General features: G+C 41.0%; 1 long non-coding RNA gene across 3 annotated transcripts in view; it reads left to right on the forward strand.

Annotated features, from left to right (window-relative positions):
- Nucleotides 1-4,111: 4,111 nt before the first annotated feature.
- The window catches only part of LOC307223938, a 45,175-nt gene continuing 32,453 nt past the window's right edge, over nt 4,112-16,833 (forward strand). The window contains exon 1 of one of the 3 annotated variants that reach the window (XR_013842330.1): nt 4,112-4,321. This is a non-coding gene — a long non-coding RNA (uncharacterized lncRNA). The remainder of the gene's footprint in view (nt 4,322-16,833) is intronic. The other 2 variants (XR_013842331.1, XR_013842332.1) reach the window with 2 other exon arrangements.

The following is a 16,833-nucleotide window of genomic DNA, read 5'->3' on the forward strand; positions in this document are numbered from 1 at the left end:
AAATAGGCTCACGTTCCCCAAGTTTCTAATAATCACTTAGGGTAGAGTAGTTTTGCAAAAAGACAAAGGATATTTTATTTGTGTGTGTTAGCTTTTGGAAATGCATTGATAGTACCACAATTTACATGTGCCTTTAAGTTATTAAAGAAAGCCCAAGAACCCAGATGCTTATAACACACGTTCAGCATGAGGTGCCTGTTCAGTATCAACAGATTACATAGGACACATTTTAGCAATATGACTCTTTAGAAGAACAAAAGATATATTTAATAAAATAGAAAGGAATGGAGAATCTGCATAAAATTATTCTTGAGACTAACACATAATGGCATATCTTTATGTATATCATTTGAAAATGTACCATTTCAACTTTACAGGACTCTTCTGGTCTATCAAACAGAACTCTTATGCTGGGAGTTGACATGGAACAAGTCTTGTTTGAGCCCGTAGCCTGGATGACTCTGAAGAGACTGCTTTGGGAGATGATGGGCTCTCCTCCACCGAAGGAATTAAAGCACAGGCTAGACAGCCATAAGTCAGGAATGCGGCAGGAGGCCAGAATCACTCTAGGCCTGTAGTCAAAAAGGTACTACAGGGATACCTATAGAGGGGGCATTTTTATTTTTGAGAGAGTGCTGTTGGTGCCAGTCATAAAATGGCTGCCAAGGGACTCATGGCATAACCAAAACTTGAAGAAAGTAATCCCAGGACAACCTTGTGTTTTCCACCGTGGGAAGCCAGCTATGTCCTGCTGGTCCTGATTATGGAGCTAGAGCTGTTAAAGACACAAGAACCCTGTTTTCCGCAATGCCAACCCTAAACCAAAGCCTAGACTTCTACCCTGTACCCACTCACCTGGGAGTAAGACCCATAAAACACAAAGGGACTTACTTCTGAAATAGATAGATATAGCATTGCACTTTAAGTTAACTGCACAATGACTTCTTAATGAGTGCCTGGCCACCAGCTCATTCATTTATGAATCGCTTCCCGATCACAAAGTGATTTACAATATAATGGCATATACAAAAGTTACATGTGTTAAAACAGTTAAAATCTTGACTTGCCTTCAAAACAACATCAGGAAGGAGCCAGCTCAAGCCATTCTCTCCACCAAAGTAACATTATACAGTGGTGCCTCGCAAGACGAAAATAATCCATTCCACGAGTCTCTTCGTCTAGCGGTTTTTTCATCTTGCGAAGCATCCCTATTAGCGGCTTAGCGGATTAGCGCTATTAGCGGCTTAGCGGCTATTAGCGGCTTAGCGGCTAAGCGGCTATTAGCGGCTTAGCGGCTTAGAAAAAGGGGGGGAAAGGAAAAAAACTCGCAAGACTCGCAAGACTCGCAAGACATTTTTGTCTTGCAAAGCAAGCCCTTAGGGAAATTCGTCTTGCGAAGCGCCTCAAAAAACGGAAAACCCTTTCGTCTAGCGGGTTTTTCGTCTTGCGAGGCATTCGTCTTGCAGGGCACCACTGTATATTGTTTGGTTGTAAATCCCTTTGGGTTGCCCTGGATAAAATAAAGTAACTAACAAATAATAATAATAATAATAATAATAATAATAATAATAATAATATAGTGGCCACACCAGGCAAGTTATTTTAGCCCCTAAAGCAGAAAACCCCATGAACATTCCCCACACCCAGTGCCGTTTTACCCATAGGCACCAGCGGTGCGGGGCACCCAGGCGCCGGGCTCTCAGGGGCGCCAGGCCAAGAGTCAGGGTCCCAAGAGTTGAGTCCGGGGAAGGGCCTGTCTGTCAGTTAGAGTGCTGCGGTGGGCTCTTCTGCTGTGGGTGGCTCTGCGCCACGAGTTCGGGGGCGATCAAGCCAGCGAGACGCTGAGGCGGTTGGCCAGCTCTGCACTTCTATGCACCTGGGACTGAGCAACTGGGGGGGGCACTGGGCAGATCTTTGCCCCCGGCGCCGCATATGCTTAAGACAGCCCTGCAGTTCAACAATACTAAGTTATATACCTAACAATTTGTTGCCTTTTTGTGACACCCACAATTTCTGCCTGGGGCCCCCACCTCACTCTGCCTAATGGCTGGAGTAGGACTGGAAGGTGGCCATATGAATCTCTTGGGAGAGAGCATTTCAAAGTGCTATGGACACTATAGAAAAAGCCCTACTTCTTGCATAGGCCACTCTAGCCTTTGTGTGAGACCAAATGTGAAGCAGGCCTTGGGGTCTGCATCTCAACCCTCAGAACCTCCTGACCTTGCTGCTCTTTGTTCAGCTGTCTGGGTGCTGTTGAAACTGGACTTAGGCCAGTCAGCCTTTCGAAGAAAGGGTGCCTTGAGCTAGGAGACTGACCTCTGAATAGGAGAACACATTGCCATCCTATTACTATATTTGGCTCCTATAGCTGGCTGTGGTAAAGTTATCGCCCCTGAACATACAGAGTTCTTTTTCCACAGCCAACAAGCACACAATGTCCCCATACACACAAAAGACTGTGTCTTGCACTAGCACTTTATTTCTTTTTCTCCTTTGGTCAACATTTAAAAGGAATTAAAAACAACAGCAGCTTGGAGGCCATCTATACTTTTTACTTTTACTCCCCCCTCCTGCCAAATATGAGAAGGTTAATTAATGAATCCAAGTTGTTTAGATTTCGCAGCAGCTACAAAGACGTATGTTGTGAATAGCTGATAAGTTGCATGATCAATAGCTGACAGAACATCTCCCAGCTGCTTTGTCAGGAAGAAAAATAATCAACAAATGACCTAAGTAGTCGACATTCAGTGGAAATACACCGAGATGTGCCCAGTCTTGGTATTTTTAAACAGCTTTAAGGATGGTGGTTCAGCTATCATAGCAAAACTATCAACCACTCTGAAATGAAAATTTCAATGTGTAACAATAATGATGCCTGCGATGTGTAGTTTCATTGACTCATGTTGCTTAGCTCTGCTTTGACTCTTCAGTAAATCCTGTGCTGGTTGCTGAACTACTGCAAAACAGTAAGCACAAAAGAAAAGAGATTTAGCTTTAAACTGAGGCATTTCCTAGGTAACCACAGCATGAGGTTATTTCAAAATTAATTTGCTTTGCATCCCTAAAGACTGGATAACTTTTGGCAGCCAAGACTAAGATTATTTTGTGGCTGCAGTTTTCAGAGTTCCACTTTATTTCTTATATGTCTTTACATTTTGATTAGCAAACTTGCCATCTGTTATTCTTTGCAAAAGAATTCTTTTTGCTGCATGAATTTAATTTAGCCTAGGATAACATTGGACAATTCACGTTTATTAAAAGATAATAGTTTAGAAAACAGATGTCTCCAAGGTATTTGCTCTAATAGCATAGCCAGAATGGTGCCTACATCATTTTCAAATAAAGCATTTAACATCTGTCCAGAAAGCCCTCATATTCAGTTCATTTTTACACAATAATTTATGCACTTTCCTAAGATTTAGTATGGCTGCATATTTATTAACCTCTGAAAATCAATTAAATATATACTTTCAGAAGGTTTGAAACAACATTTTATTTTTTTTTTCTTTCTTTCTGTGAAAATAAATCCCAGATATGTATATATTATTCAAAAAGAAAAGAATAGCTTAAAAGCAAGAAAAAAGGTTCAATTTTCATTTCCAAAATAAACCTCAAAATGAATGAATGATTAATGTTTACTTGAGAAAATATAATTGTAAAAACTTTCAAGGTGCACAAAAATACTCTTAATCTGGTTAATGGTAGTGCTGCAAATGTTCCTGAACAATTTTTCACATTTATTAAAAGTTAAATGAAAAATACTATACTATTATACTATTAAATACTAGCAGAAAATGTTTTTTGAAGGCTGTTGTTTTCTTAGTGCCTTTTTGTTTTGTGATCATGATAGCAAAGTTGCTGTGTTCAGTATTTTTTAAATACTTCTGATTTATAGTACTGAATATAAAGAATCAATATCATCTCTTCCTCCCAAGAGACTGCCAGGAATTTAATTGAGTTAAAATGAATGTTCTTATCACAAGCCACAAAAGATCTTCCCTTCCTACTTTTGTTCATGACAGAGTTCAGGACCACCTCCCCATGGGTAACTCTACCTCCCCCCACTTCAGATATTAACCTGGAGTCTTGGACATCATGCCTTCCAATCATTAAATGAGCTGAGCAATGTTTTATTACAGATCTCATGTGGCTGAGCTTAGCGGGGCTTTTAAGTGCTCCCGGGTATGCCGTGCTTACGCAAGTTATTTTCTGCTGTGGATTGTTGATGCTGCCACAGAATGACAGAGTGATGTGCCTTGAATTCCAATGAGGAGCAATGGTGTTTTGTTTTGGGGTCTCCCCCTGCAACACCAAATAAAGAGTGAGTACTTTGAAAAGTCTTTGTTACTCAAGTTGTGCTGTGTGTTTCGGATTTTAGGAGGCCTCCAAATTGAAAAAGGCTTGAAGATGCTAGGCAATTTTGATTGTAAGCAATGTGTGAGGGAAGCAATTTTATGATGGCAAGGGCCGGTTCTTTCAGAAATTTATTTTAAAGTGCAGGTTTCAAAAATCTAAAGCTGGAGCTGTACTGGACAGAGGAGGGGAATATATGTAAAAGTGAATTATAAGAAGCAAAACCTGGAGGAATAAATTACATCAAAGGTAGAGCTTCTTGGGCTTTCTGTGGATTATTGTTTTTTCCTGACCTTGTGCTGACAATTCAGATGGATTCATAAGCAACTAGGTGGCCTAGCAATTTGATGCATGTGTTTTCACACACTGCTTTAAGTGATTAAATCCTTTCAGTGTGTCCTAGTCATCTGCTGCTTTGGGGCTGATATACTTGGATGCACTGACTTCCCCTTTTCTAACAGTGATGCTCAGATCCTTACTACTTAGCGAGTGTGTATGAAGCAGATTTTAAAAGATCCAGCCCTGATTAGCGCAGTTAGCCCGTTAACGCTACATATTTACAGTGGATTATTGGAAGGGAAGTAGGGGTTAAGTCAGTAGGTCTCTCGCTTTCCCCAGGGGTTAACCTGGCAGGCTGTCTGGCACACACAGGAGGGCTGACAGGTAGCAGGATTTGACTAAGCAGTGTGCATGAGAGCCAACAAGGAAAACTGAATGCTCTGGATTAGTTTTGGATTATGTTGTCAGAGTGAAGCCTGATGGACAAACTGCAGAGGAATAAAATGCAATCTGTTTGGGAAGAGAGACGGTGTGCATAGCGTTCATTTTTCAAAAATGGCAAGAGAAATCATTAATAATTTGTAAATCTGTGTCCATTAACTTTTCTCTTTGTTATCCCAAAGACAGCCTTTTGAACATGAGTCTGCCACTGTTCTATATCTCGTCTTCTTTAGTGACAGATGGCAAGAGAGAGATGGGTTTTTTAATACATAAATATGTTGGAAGCCTCCATTTGAACACCTGTAGTTCCCTTTGGGGGAAATGGCAACTCTTCCTTTATTTCAAGGGAAATGAGGCAACCTTTGATTTGTATATTTTGCATTATTTTTAAAACTTATTTTTCAAAAGCATATGCCGTAATCCTTTTTTGGATATTTTTTTTAATAATGCAAAGGATGGTGATTAAAGCTAGCCTTGATTCATTCATTCACTAGTTGCTTCATTATGGGAAGTTAGATCACAAGAGTTCTGCATGATCTAATGTGAAATATGCACAGGACAAACTCAAGTTTGTTTTTGTGGAAGACTGGTGCCATTTTTCATTAAAATAGTGTTTACCCTTCCAACAGTCAAGCGTTATTGCACTTTTTCTGGTAAAAATGTCCATCTTTGTCCTTTGAAGTGACAGAGGGAACCAGTGAAAAATAAACCCTTGCAAATATTTATAAACCTGTTATCGGTTTCTCATTGCCTGCAAGTTTTTTAATGGGAATGCTATGTGCTTTCAATTCAAGTCAGTCTTTACGTACTATTTCTGCCAAATAGCCTTAAATTCTGTATGAAATTTATTTTATGAATTTGAGCCGCTTTCATTCTGTTTTATTATATTTTTGTAAACTGCTTTGAGGTTTGTTTGTTTTTATAAACAAAACTGGAGTATGCATTTGGAAATAAATAAAGCATGACCTTACAAAAAGAAGACTATTTCGTATAAGAACCCCCAGCCATTTTAAAATGAAAATAATTAAGCAATATAAAAGCATTCAAAGGCTAAAATAATAAGTGATCTTTTGATAAGAATGGATTAGCTCTTTTATGCTTAACATAGCAAATATGTTCAATGAATATATAATATTTGAGTCAAAATCCTTGAATAACCATATAGGTATTTCCTTCTGTCAACTAACTTGAAATACTTAACAAATTATATATATTGCATCAGAAACAACCTACAGACAGAAGAGTTTCAAAAACAATACCCAAAGAAAACTCAAGGCACAACTAAATTAGGCAGAAGACTTTTGGTTTATGCTAATGTCCTTCTTGGAATAGGGGCAAATTGAAGTCAATTCAGTTCACATTTAAAGGCAAATTTGCACTTTTCAAATCAATATGCAAACTGAAACAACTCACACTTATCCAAATTTTGCAATGTAGTTCTCAAATCGAACAATGCTTATAAAATATATATAAATTAGGGGAAGGTGTGCCTAAAAATGAATATATTAGTGAAAATAACACAGGATACATTACATTAGGGCAAGTTGCTTGCGGAAATGTATACATTAGTCAAACTGTATAAAAAAATGTTCATTGAAGGAAATTGTACTAAAATACCAATACAGTTTCATTAGGAATATATATATATATATATATCTATCTATCCCCACATTCGACTGAAATTAATAGGATTTCTTTATAAATCATGCATATATAATTGTGATATGCCAATTACTCTGGATTCAAAAACCTATAATCTATGAGCATTCAAAAACCTTTGCTTAAAAACCCAAGTTTGTTTGTTTGTTTGTTTGTTTTAAACAACATATTGTTTCTCTCTCTCTCTCCCTCTCTCTCTCTCTCTCTCTCTCTCTCTCACACACACACACACACACACACACACACACACACACACGATTCTTAATTTGCCCTTGAGCATTTTTCTTTTCCCCCTGCAATTTATGTTAACATCAGATGCTTGTTTATGCAGAAGAGGTGATGTATTTGTAATGCAAATGAACATTCTGTCCAATGTAAGTTTTACATTTGCATTTCAAATCTGACAGGCAAGTCCACATTGATATATTTGCTGCTGGATCTAATATTGGAAATGTCTGTTCTCCTATACGGTTTACAGTTAACCAGAAGTAGTTTGAGATTAAAAAAAAATATCTGGAAGATCCAGAAAGAATTTACTGCTGTTTCCTGAAGAAAAGAAAGAGACAGTGCAGATGGTTTAGAAGCATAACACTATTTCTCATCAGGTAGTGTGACCTTTCTTCATAGACAGCAAATGCCACTGTCCCTGATGCAAAGCAAATATGACAAAAGCATGGTCTTTTTTTCTCAACTGGGAACACAGGAGAGAATAGTTTAACCCAAGTCCAGCCAGTATTTTTACACTGCTAATTCCTGGCTTTAGTAAATTCTTCACCAAGGCGAAAGAATCTCTGCTGGCCACAGGGAGCGGAGTGTAATTAGCAAAATACAGTTCCAGAGTTGGGAAGGGGAGGTTTCCAGAACTGCACTGGGTTATGAGGTAAGCAAACTGGAAAAAGATGTATCCTTTGCAAGCGGGGGTGGGGTGGGCAGAGCATAAGGCAGGCAGTTGGTTTTATGCTGCAGAGGGGGTTAGATTTGATGCTTGGGGACTCTCGGAATTGGAGGCTACAGCAATGGTAGGTAAAGGACCCTCTTGAGATGTGACTGATTTGCACATTCTCCATCCAGATTCGGGCTGTGTAGATGTGTAAAGAAACCATATATCATAAAGTCACCACAGACTCGGCTGTGCCTCATTGTCCCAAAAGGGAACGCGGGCCTTGGTAAGCACGTCTGCAACCCCTGGAATCTTGCACAGCTCATGGAGAATGGGGTAGCTTGTAGCAATAGTTTCTCTGTCTGTGAAATAGATTAAAAAGGTAAAAGGTAAAGGACCCATGGGGCAGTTAAGTCCAGGCAAAGGTGTCTATGGGGTTGCGGCACTCATCTCACTTTCAGGCCAAGGGAGTCGGTGTCTGTCTGCAGACAGCTTTCCAGGTCATGTGGCCAGCATGACGAAACCGCTTCTGGCACAATGGAACACCGTGAAAAGTGCCAGAGCACGCGGAAATGCCATTTACCTTCCCACCGCAGTAGTACCTATTTATCTACTTGCACTGATGTGCTTTTGAACTGCTAGGAGCAACAGGAGCTCACCCCGTCATGTGGATTCAAACCACTGACCTTCTGATCAGTAGTTTAGACCACAGTGCCACCCGCATCCCTTTTGACTGTCCTGATTGATGTTTAGCTATTGACTGTGTGAAGATATACCTCCTTTTGCCTGTCTTGGCTTTTCCAACACATTTATAAATTTTGATATATGTTTATATGTTTTTAGTGTTGTATTTCGTTATGTCCTGTGTCCTTCCTGTTTTATTGTTCTGCTTGAAATGAAAGGCAGTATACAAATGATTTTTAATAAATAAATGAACATAAGCATTCTTCTAGTGGAAGAAAGTGAGAAAGTGATTTTCACTTATTGATTAGACCTTGATGCCTAATTTTGTTTTCGGGTTTCTCATATTAATATAATAACCAGCATGAGATAATCTTGCCATAATTGATTTATTTTCTTCTTGAGGACTTCTTTTGGCTTCAGAGGATGCCACTGCAAGACCAAGAATAATGATGAATACTTCAGAAAAAATAATGCTTTTAACGTGGATTTCTCCAGACACCATTTTCAACTTGCAGTAGTTTATAACAACTTTCAATATAAACCCAAATAAGGGGGGAAGTTAATAACTCAAACGGTACTTAAAGTAACTTCAGCACTGAAGACTGAGTAAATGCCAACCACTTAGTGGAAGAGGGAGGGGAATTTATTTAATACCCTGGCAGACCGTGGTATGAATGAAAAGATGAACTGCAGCTTTTCATACCTTGCTATCCAATGGAATGAAATTATTTTAGTGAACTGTGTCAATTCCCTTAGCAGGCATAAGAGTCCTTTATTTAAGAACTTCTAAATGGCACATGAGGAAAAATAAGTACCATCGTACCTAGAAGATACAAAGCAATAAATCTGAAACTTTTTTTCCAATTCACACTTCAGAGATACAATTTCTATTCTCTGCTCATGATCCTGAAGTTCATAAGAAAGAGCAGTATGGTCATTAAGAATGGGATTATGGGCATTCTACATTCTTGGAGCAGAATAAAGTGCAAAGAGTGGCAGTCTAAATAGATTCACTAGTTCAATCTTATGTCCAACTTCGTTCTATGGGTCTTATTCCTCATAATTGTTTATAGGATTGTAACCTATGGCTGTTGTCCAGCAACTTTGTACAATCAGGTGTATTCTAGTACTTTTCTATGAGTAGGAGGAAACTCCACAAGTGCAAAAGGATTCTGCAGACAGGGAAATGAACCATACTCATTGTGTACAATTATTTTTAAATATAATAAGAATACTCAACCTTGGAAAAGTGTAATTGTGTGATGAATGATATTCATTTCAAACATCGGTTAGGTAAGATCTTCAGAAGCCCATATAGACAACTCTCTTATAGGCTTCAGTTGTGGTATTTGCTGTCATTTATGTAAAGTGATGCATAGAGCACTGGTGTGTGGAGAAAATGAGGCTGGAGACAAGATTCCACACACCCAGCCCAGCCCAAACACCAGCACCCTGTTCTTAAGGTGCAACGTTAGGTGGCATTTTGACAATGGGGGGGGGGGGACAAAGGCATGAACAGGTGTGAAATATGAGGTGTATGGATCAGTGGCACAAACTGCACTCCCAATACCCATCAAGCGCCATTGTTTTGTACATAATGCTCCAGAATGAGGGAATTAAGCACTGCCCTTATTCTGATTTGCCTTCATAATTAGATGTTGAGTAATCCCATGCCAAAATCTGTCCACCAGTTTCCCAAAAAGTTTTTCTTCCCCACAAAAGAGGATTCTATCTTCTGCCACATTCACAGTGTGCTTTAAAATTACTTTAGAATTCCAGCCACCACTCTGGGCGGCTTCTTCTAAAAGTCTGGTAGTTGTTCTTCTCTTTGACATCTGGTGGGAGGGTGTTCCACAGGATGGGTGCCACTACCGAGAAAGCCCTCTGCCTGGTTCCCTGTAACTTGGCTTATCGCAGTGAGGAAACCGACAGAAGGCCCTTGGCAGTGTCCGGGTACAACGGTGGGGGGGTGGAGACGCTTTTTCTTTCCATTAACCATTTATCCAGCATTCTGCAGCCTCCATGGCTTCCCATACTTCCAGATCTGGAAAAGCACCATGGGAGGAGTTACATCATGATGTCTTCTCCTGGGCTTTAATGGAAATGTGAGCTGTCAGGGAGCCTGGATGCCAAACACCTGAGATTATTGTGCTCACCAATTTTGTTCTTAAGGGAAGCCTGACTCCATGGAATAAAGACAAGAGATACAGCAAATGGCCACCACTCCACCAATTTTAATGTGTCTGAAGCATCCTGAATCTTCTAATGGCAGCTATATCTCAGCGCAATTGTCTGACTTCCAAGGTTGCCAAGCTGGGCAGACAGAAACTCCTGCTACCCACTTTCTTAGGCTACATAATGTGACTCAAAGCTTCTTCCTGGCTCATATATTTTATGTATGTTTTGAGAAGTGTCATGAGACTCATAACCTTAGGGTCAGTGAGACCACCAAAACCCAAGAAAGGGGCTATCAAACTTAGGCATCCTCAAGCTAGAAGACATGAAAGATTTGTTGATGGAGAACTCGCTTTACCACTTTGGTGCATTAGGGTACGAGTGGTGGACCAGGAGTAGAAGGTAGTATTGGCAGCAAGATTGAGAGCCAGTGTGGTGTAGTGGTTAAGAGCGGTAGACTTGTAATCTGGTGAACCGGGTTTGTGTCTCGGCTCCTCCACATGCAGCTGCTGGGTGACCTCGGGCTAGTCACACTTCTTTGAAGTCTCTCAGCCCCACTCACCTCACAGAGTGTTTGTTGTGGGGGAGGAAGGGAAAGGAGAATGTTAGCTGCTTTGAGACTCCTTCAGATAGTGATAAAGCAGGATATCAAATCCAAACTCTACTTCTCTTCAAGATTGGGCCTGATCCCTTCACCAGTCCAGACTAGCACATTTATTAAGTACAGATCAAGCCTCATGGCATCACCTCAGTGCTGCCTCTTCCCAAGTCTCAGAACTCTCCATTTTTGAGCTGGCCCCAGAGGCAGATTTAGGGGAATGCAACCAGTTTGGTAACACTGGGTATGGAGCCTCAGGGGTGCCACAACTATGAGGTAGAATGGAAGGTGAGAGGTGAGGGCACTGAATTTTGGCATCACACAGAGCATCACTGAAATTAGAGAGACCCCAACGTCCACCACTGTTGCCCCCCACCAGCAGGCCACCAAAAGTCCACCTCCACTCAGATTTGGTTTAGCAACTTCAGCCGCATTGGGAATAACCAGCACTACAAAGAGTTTCACTTTCATGAGTAAAATGATAAGATTTCCCTACCCACCTTAGTGAATGATTCAGAAGGAGTCATTGAATAATATGTACCGTATATAGGAAGTTAGGTGGCAGATGTTAAGTATTTATGAATGCAAAGCGCATGACACAATGCGTTTCCATTTGGAACAGGAAAGAATAAGAACATGTTCCAGCTAAAGCAGCAGAATATTTTAGGTATTAGCAGAAAACATTGTAATTTTATGGCAATGATTTAGTTGAAGATACTGACATATTGTATCCAAGTACTGTTCTCCTTTCCCTGAGGTAAGGTATGTTTCCTTAAATTTTAGTTGCAAAGAGCATCTGGTATTAAATTGCTATCATCACCTCATAAAATACTCAAGTGTGCTCTTCAAAATAGAAGCCTATACTCTCCCTGCTTCTCTTTCAAGAAATTACAAGAATCACCAAACAATGACTAGACTCCATGAATCCAGAAGAATAAAATAAGCATTACTATTAATTCTGTTATTTAGCTTTCAAAACCTTCCTTGATTTGGCCAAGTTATGTGACCCAAGTTGGACTAATCATTGGTTTCCCGTGCAAAAAATGCATGGTTCATGACAGAGTATAATAAAACATGTCTGAATCATCTTATTTGGGCCATTAGTAATTCCCAACTTTAAGAAAACTCCAATATCCTGTCCCCCTTTTTAATATAAAGGAGGTTAAGCAGTAATTCAGAGAAGTAACCCAAGCAATAAATCATCAGGGGGACTCGCAGCTTTAATGGAAAGAAGTGCATAACATCAAGACCCATTTGTCCATTTGGTTTATGGGAAAATGCTTAATGCATGATTTATGCCAAATGTTTTGGTAACTCTGGGGGGAAAACCCCAAGTAGTAGTAGCAGTTTATTTATTGTACAGCAACAAAGCCATAAACAGCTTGAGACCAGGATACCTAAAGGGCTGTCATGGGAGGCTAGGATGACACAAAGCTAGACAAGAACTTTATTGTATCTCTTAAATAAGAACAGCAATGGGAAACTTCTGAGTCTGCCCGGGTACAAATGAGACCAAGGCCACCTAGTAACTAAACTGTATAATGGTATTACCTACACTGGGCATTTTGCTCCTGTATGATCCTGCCTGTTCACTAAGGTCAATAGGAGAAGCCTTTTGTGAGTCTCATTTGAAGAACAGCTGGTGGAATGGAGGGAAAGGGCCTTCTCTGTAGTGTCCAGATTGTGAAACCCCTAACTGAGGTCTCACCTTTGTGGGTCTTCCACAGTTACCTGAAGGCATGTTTGTGTCCTCAGACTGGATGATTTCCAGCATCCATGGGATGTGTCCTTTTTTGATCTGCTGTTCTTGTTTATTAATTTCATACTGTTTTTAATTGTTATGATACATTTCCTCAGGCATTCAAAGAACATGTGAGAGCACAAAGTAGGGAGGTAGCCTGGGGGCAGAACCTTTGCCTTGCTCCTGCCATTTAAGAGGGATTGGACTAGAAGATGATCCATGGAGTCCCCTCCAACTCTACAGTTCTCGAATTCTATCTCTATCCCTGTCTGTATTCAGAAGAATGGTCTGAAAGGGGATTCCAAGAGCAAACAGTCTCTAGTTGCTGGGAATCACAAGTGGGAAGACTGCTGTTGCATTTAGGTCCTGCTTGTGGGATCCCCATGGGCATCTGGGAAAACTCAATTGGTAGAGCATGAGACTCTTAATAGCAAGGTCATGGGTTAAAGTCCCATGTTTGGGCCAAAAGATTCCTGCATTGCAGGGGTTGGACTAGATGATCCTTGTGGTCCCTTCCAACTCTGGGATTCTGTGATCTGGTTGGCCATTAGAAGAAAAGGATGCTGAACTAGGTGGGCCACCAGCTTGATCCAGCAGAACTCTTCTTGCGTTTGTACATGCTTACAAACCTCCCTGTAATCAGGAATCCTGCATTATCAGGGTTCCTGAGAATAGGAATGGCTATTTATTTGTTTATTATTTATAAGATTTTTTTAACCTGCCATTCACTCTGAGGTACCAGGGTGGGTTACAACAATAGAATATACAAATTTATAAACAAATAAAAACATTACAATTAGAAAATATTAAAAAAAAAACCTTTTCCGAATGGAATTCAACAGTGGTGTTTGCAGACTGTTTTAACTAATTTTGTTATTGTATTTTTATATGGTTGTAGCCTTGCGGTGAAGGGTGGATAAGAAACCCAGGATGATGCAGGAGGATGATTATGATGCTCGTGATACAATAAGCAAAACCCAAAGTGTCTGACTTTTGTCATTGTGCTCTTAGCATCTAACATTTCAGGATGAGCACTATATAATGCCTTCACTAATAAGTCGCCTTAACTCTGCTCAAGCAGCAGCATCTAGTGTGTGGAATCCAAAGGGCTTCCGGGGTTAATTCTGTCACCGCAGTGTTGACATGAGGCATGTAACAGCTTTCAACTCAAAATGTTACTTGTAATCTTTTAATCCCAAATTAGTTCAACGTATTAGTCCAAAGATCAAACATGAAGATTAATTAGACTAGTTAGCATAAACTCACAGAACCTATTTGTTTTGAGGTTACATTTAATCTCAGAATAAGTCCTTGGTAAAATAGGTAACTTTTTTCCTTACCTAAGTTTTATGTGAGCTCTTCCTACTGACAGATGGCACAATCCGCCTGAACTTCTGTACAGGTCCTGTTCTAAACAGGGCTTGTGCAGAAGGTGATTCCAGTGGACTGAGCCCATTATGCTCACCTGGTAAATTATCAGCCTGGAGGCCAGTCCAACTCAGTGTTAGGAACACTAAAACCAAATATCTATAGACATCGATGTGTTAAATCTGCTGGATTGGAGCCTGGAAAGTTAGCGGTTTGTTTATTTTTCTACCTGCTGCGCTACAGTTCATAATTAGGACAGGTAGATTTGTCCCAAGCCATATCTGTGCCTTATTTCAACTGTAAACAATACAAATAATCATTTATGTTTTAAAGCTCTCTCTGTCCTGTTCACTACAAAATTTGACAGTGTAATATATAGCATTTGAGGATCAGGAGTCGGGAACCTCAAGCATGGGGACCAAATCCAGCCCTCCAGCTCTCCTAATCCAGTCCTCTGGACTCTCTCCAGGCCATACTCCCTTCTTTCCAGCCCTGCTCCATGCTTTCCTTGAGTGCTTTTGCCTGGCTAGAATGTGTCCTTGCACAGTAATGAGCCCACTGCTTGCCTGGATGGAGGATGGAGAAGTTTTTGTTTGGGTGTGTAAATCCTCTGACTTTTGCATGACTAAAATGTAGCCTCCAGTACAAAGCTAAGAGTCTGTAACATCCATTGGTCTATCCATTTTTGTCTATGGTCCCACCCACCCCTGGAATGTGGCCCCTGGAAGCATGCTCAGAAGGGAATGTAGCCCTGTGAGTCTCTTTCAGGCCTGTGGTCCTGTATCTGTGAGGTTTGAATCTAGAAAAGACAATCTGCTGAACCTGCCAAACCAGTTCCTCTGTTAAGCTACTCAGCGGCATCTTAAAGAGTGGGCTCTGTTGCCATAGAGACAAATGGGAGTGGGGTCTTTTCCCTCCTCACCTGGCTGGATGTTATGTTAGCCTAGGCAGGAGAGCAATATGATGGTGGGGTAGGTGGCTGTTCAGGCTGATGCTGATGCTGGATGCTGGAGACATAGAGACTTGTCTTGCTCTGGGCTGGACCCAAAGCTATGGCTTGGGGATTTCCCCAGGAACCTAATGAGGAGGCAATATATGTTGGAATGTCAATGCTGTGAGTTCCTCCATCCTATGCTCAGTTTGTATATATGTGTAAATAACTTACAGAGACCAGAGTCTCCACTGTCCTTCATTCCAGGTAAACTAAACACTGGGAAAGCACAAGTACCTTTACTGCCTGCAAAGAGAGTGACCAAGAGAGATTATTTAGTATTAGTTTAGTGCAAAGCCTTGTTCATACCTCACTCCACAGGGCCAAAGCCTTGTTTTAGGGGGCCGGTGGCATCCACAGACACAACCCTGGAGGCCACAGCCCTCCCTCCAGTTGGCTTACTAGCTTACAAGCTTACTAGGTGACAGGGGAAAGTAGCAGTGGGTCATGGCAGTGGGGACAAGTGGCGGAGCGGAAAGGACTGGTTCTTCTCTCGGGGCCATCCAATGCCTTGTGCTGCCAGGCACAATAATTTCCCCATTATATCTCTGGGCCCTGTGCTAGCATAGCATTGCAAAGTGCTGCTACATTGCAGGTGGAACCCAGGGACATTATGGGTGAAATTAATATGGTAGTGTCTCCAGCTGTCTGGCCCAGCAGTCCTCTGAAGACTGCGCATCCCACATTTTTTGAAAATGAAGAAAAAGACACCATGGTGCTTGGGACCCCTCTGAGGGCAGCATGGTGACACTGGGCCTGTTCCCCTGTACCTCAGGAGCCCGTGTGTATAAATCCACAGTCTCACTGGAAGCCCTCGTAATTCCCTATATGTATAGAAACATATGCAGCCCACTGATGGAGGCTCCACAAGACAGAACCTGGTCTTTCCCACATTATCTACCCAGGACCATTTTAATGGGAGATGGCAGGGATTGAACATGCAGCCTTTTGCATGCAAATCATGTGCTCTGAATCTGAGCTATGGCCCAGGAACAGCAATGCACTACATGGCAACACAACAGCAGTATACATACAGATAGGTGTGTGTGTGCATGGATATATGCAATATACCAAACTGTATCCTATGCATATGGGGGGGGGTGTAACTATAAGATTTCTATTTTCTTTCCATATATATTAATAACCAAACCTGCAATAAGATATAACCAAACTGGATTATTTTCTTCATTTTTGTTTCTGGTTTTCGGAATGTTGTTTGATTATCTCGATAACGCATTTGTTTGGTATGAGGCAGAGGGGACAGAGTCGGTATTGAGGGAGGGGCATAAATCTGTTAACAGGGGTCATTAGACTGGACAAATGCCTTTCTCCCCTGCGTTTCCTAGATAAGGAAACCCTATCTAGTAGTTAAATTCCAAACGTCACGCTGGATAGCATTACAGATCCCCAGAGTGTTGCTACAGAGTTCATGCCCTGTTTCATCAAATACCCCATGACATTTAACAGGGGCCCATGCTAATTATAGGGATTTAGCAGACACTGTCACAAAATTTAGCAGACATTTCATCACAAAAAAAATAGCACACCTTTGTCTTCAGCGTCTTCAGACTTCTGGGGACATTAACAACATTTTGGCAAAAAGCTGCCATTCGTTAATGAGTCTTTCAAAGCAGCACTCATCAACTCACTGGCATCATATGCCC

This window comes from Podarcis cretensis (assembly GCF_951804945.1).
Source record: "Podarcis cretensis genome assembly, chromosome: 9".
In the NCBI taxonomy this organism is placed as follows: domain Eukaryota; kingdom Metazoa; phylum Chordata; class Lepidosauria; order Squamata; family Lacertidae; genus Podarcis; species Podarcis cretensis.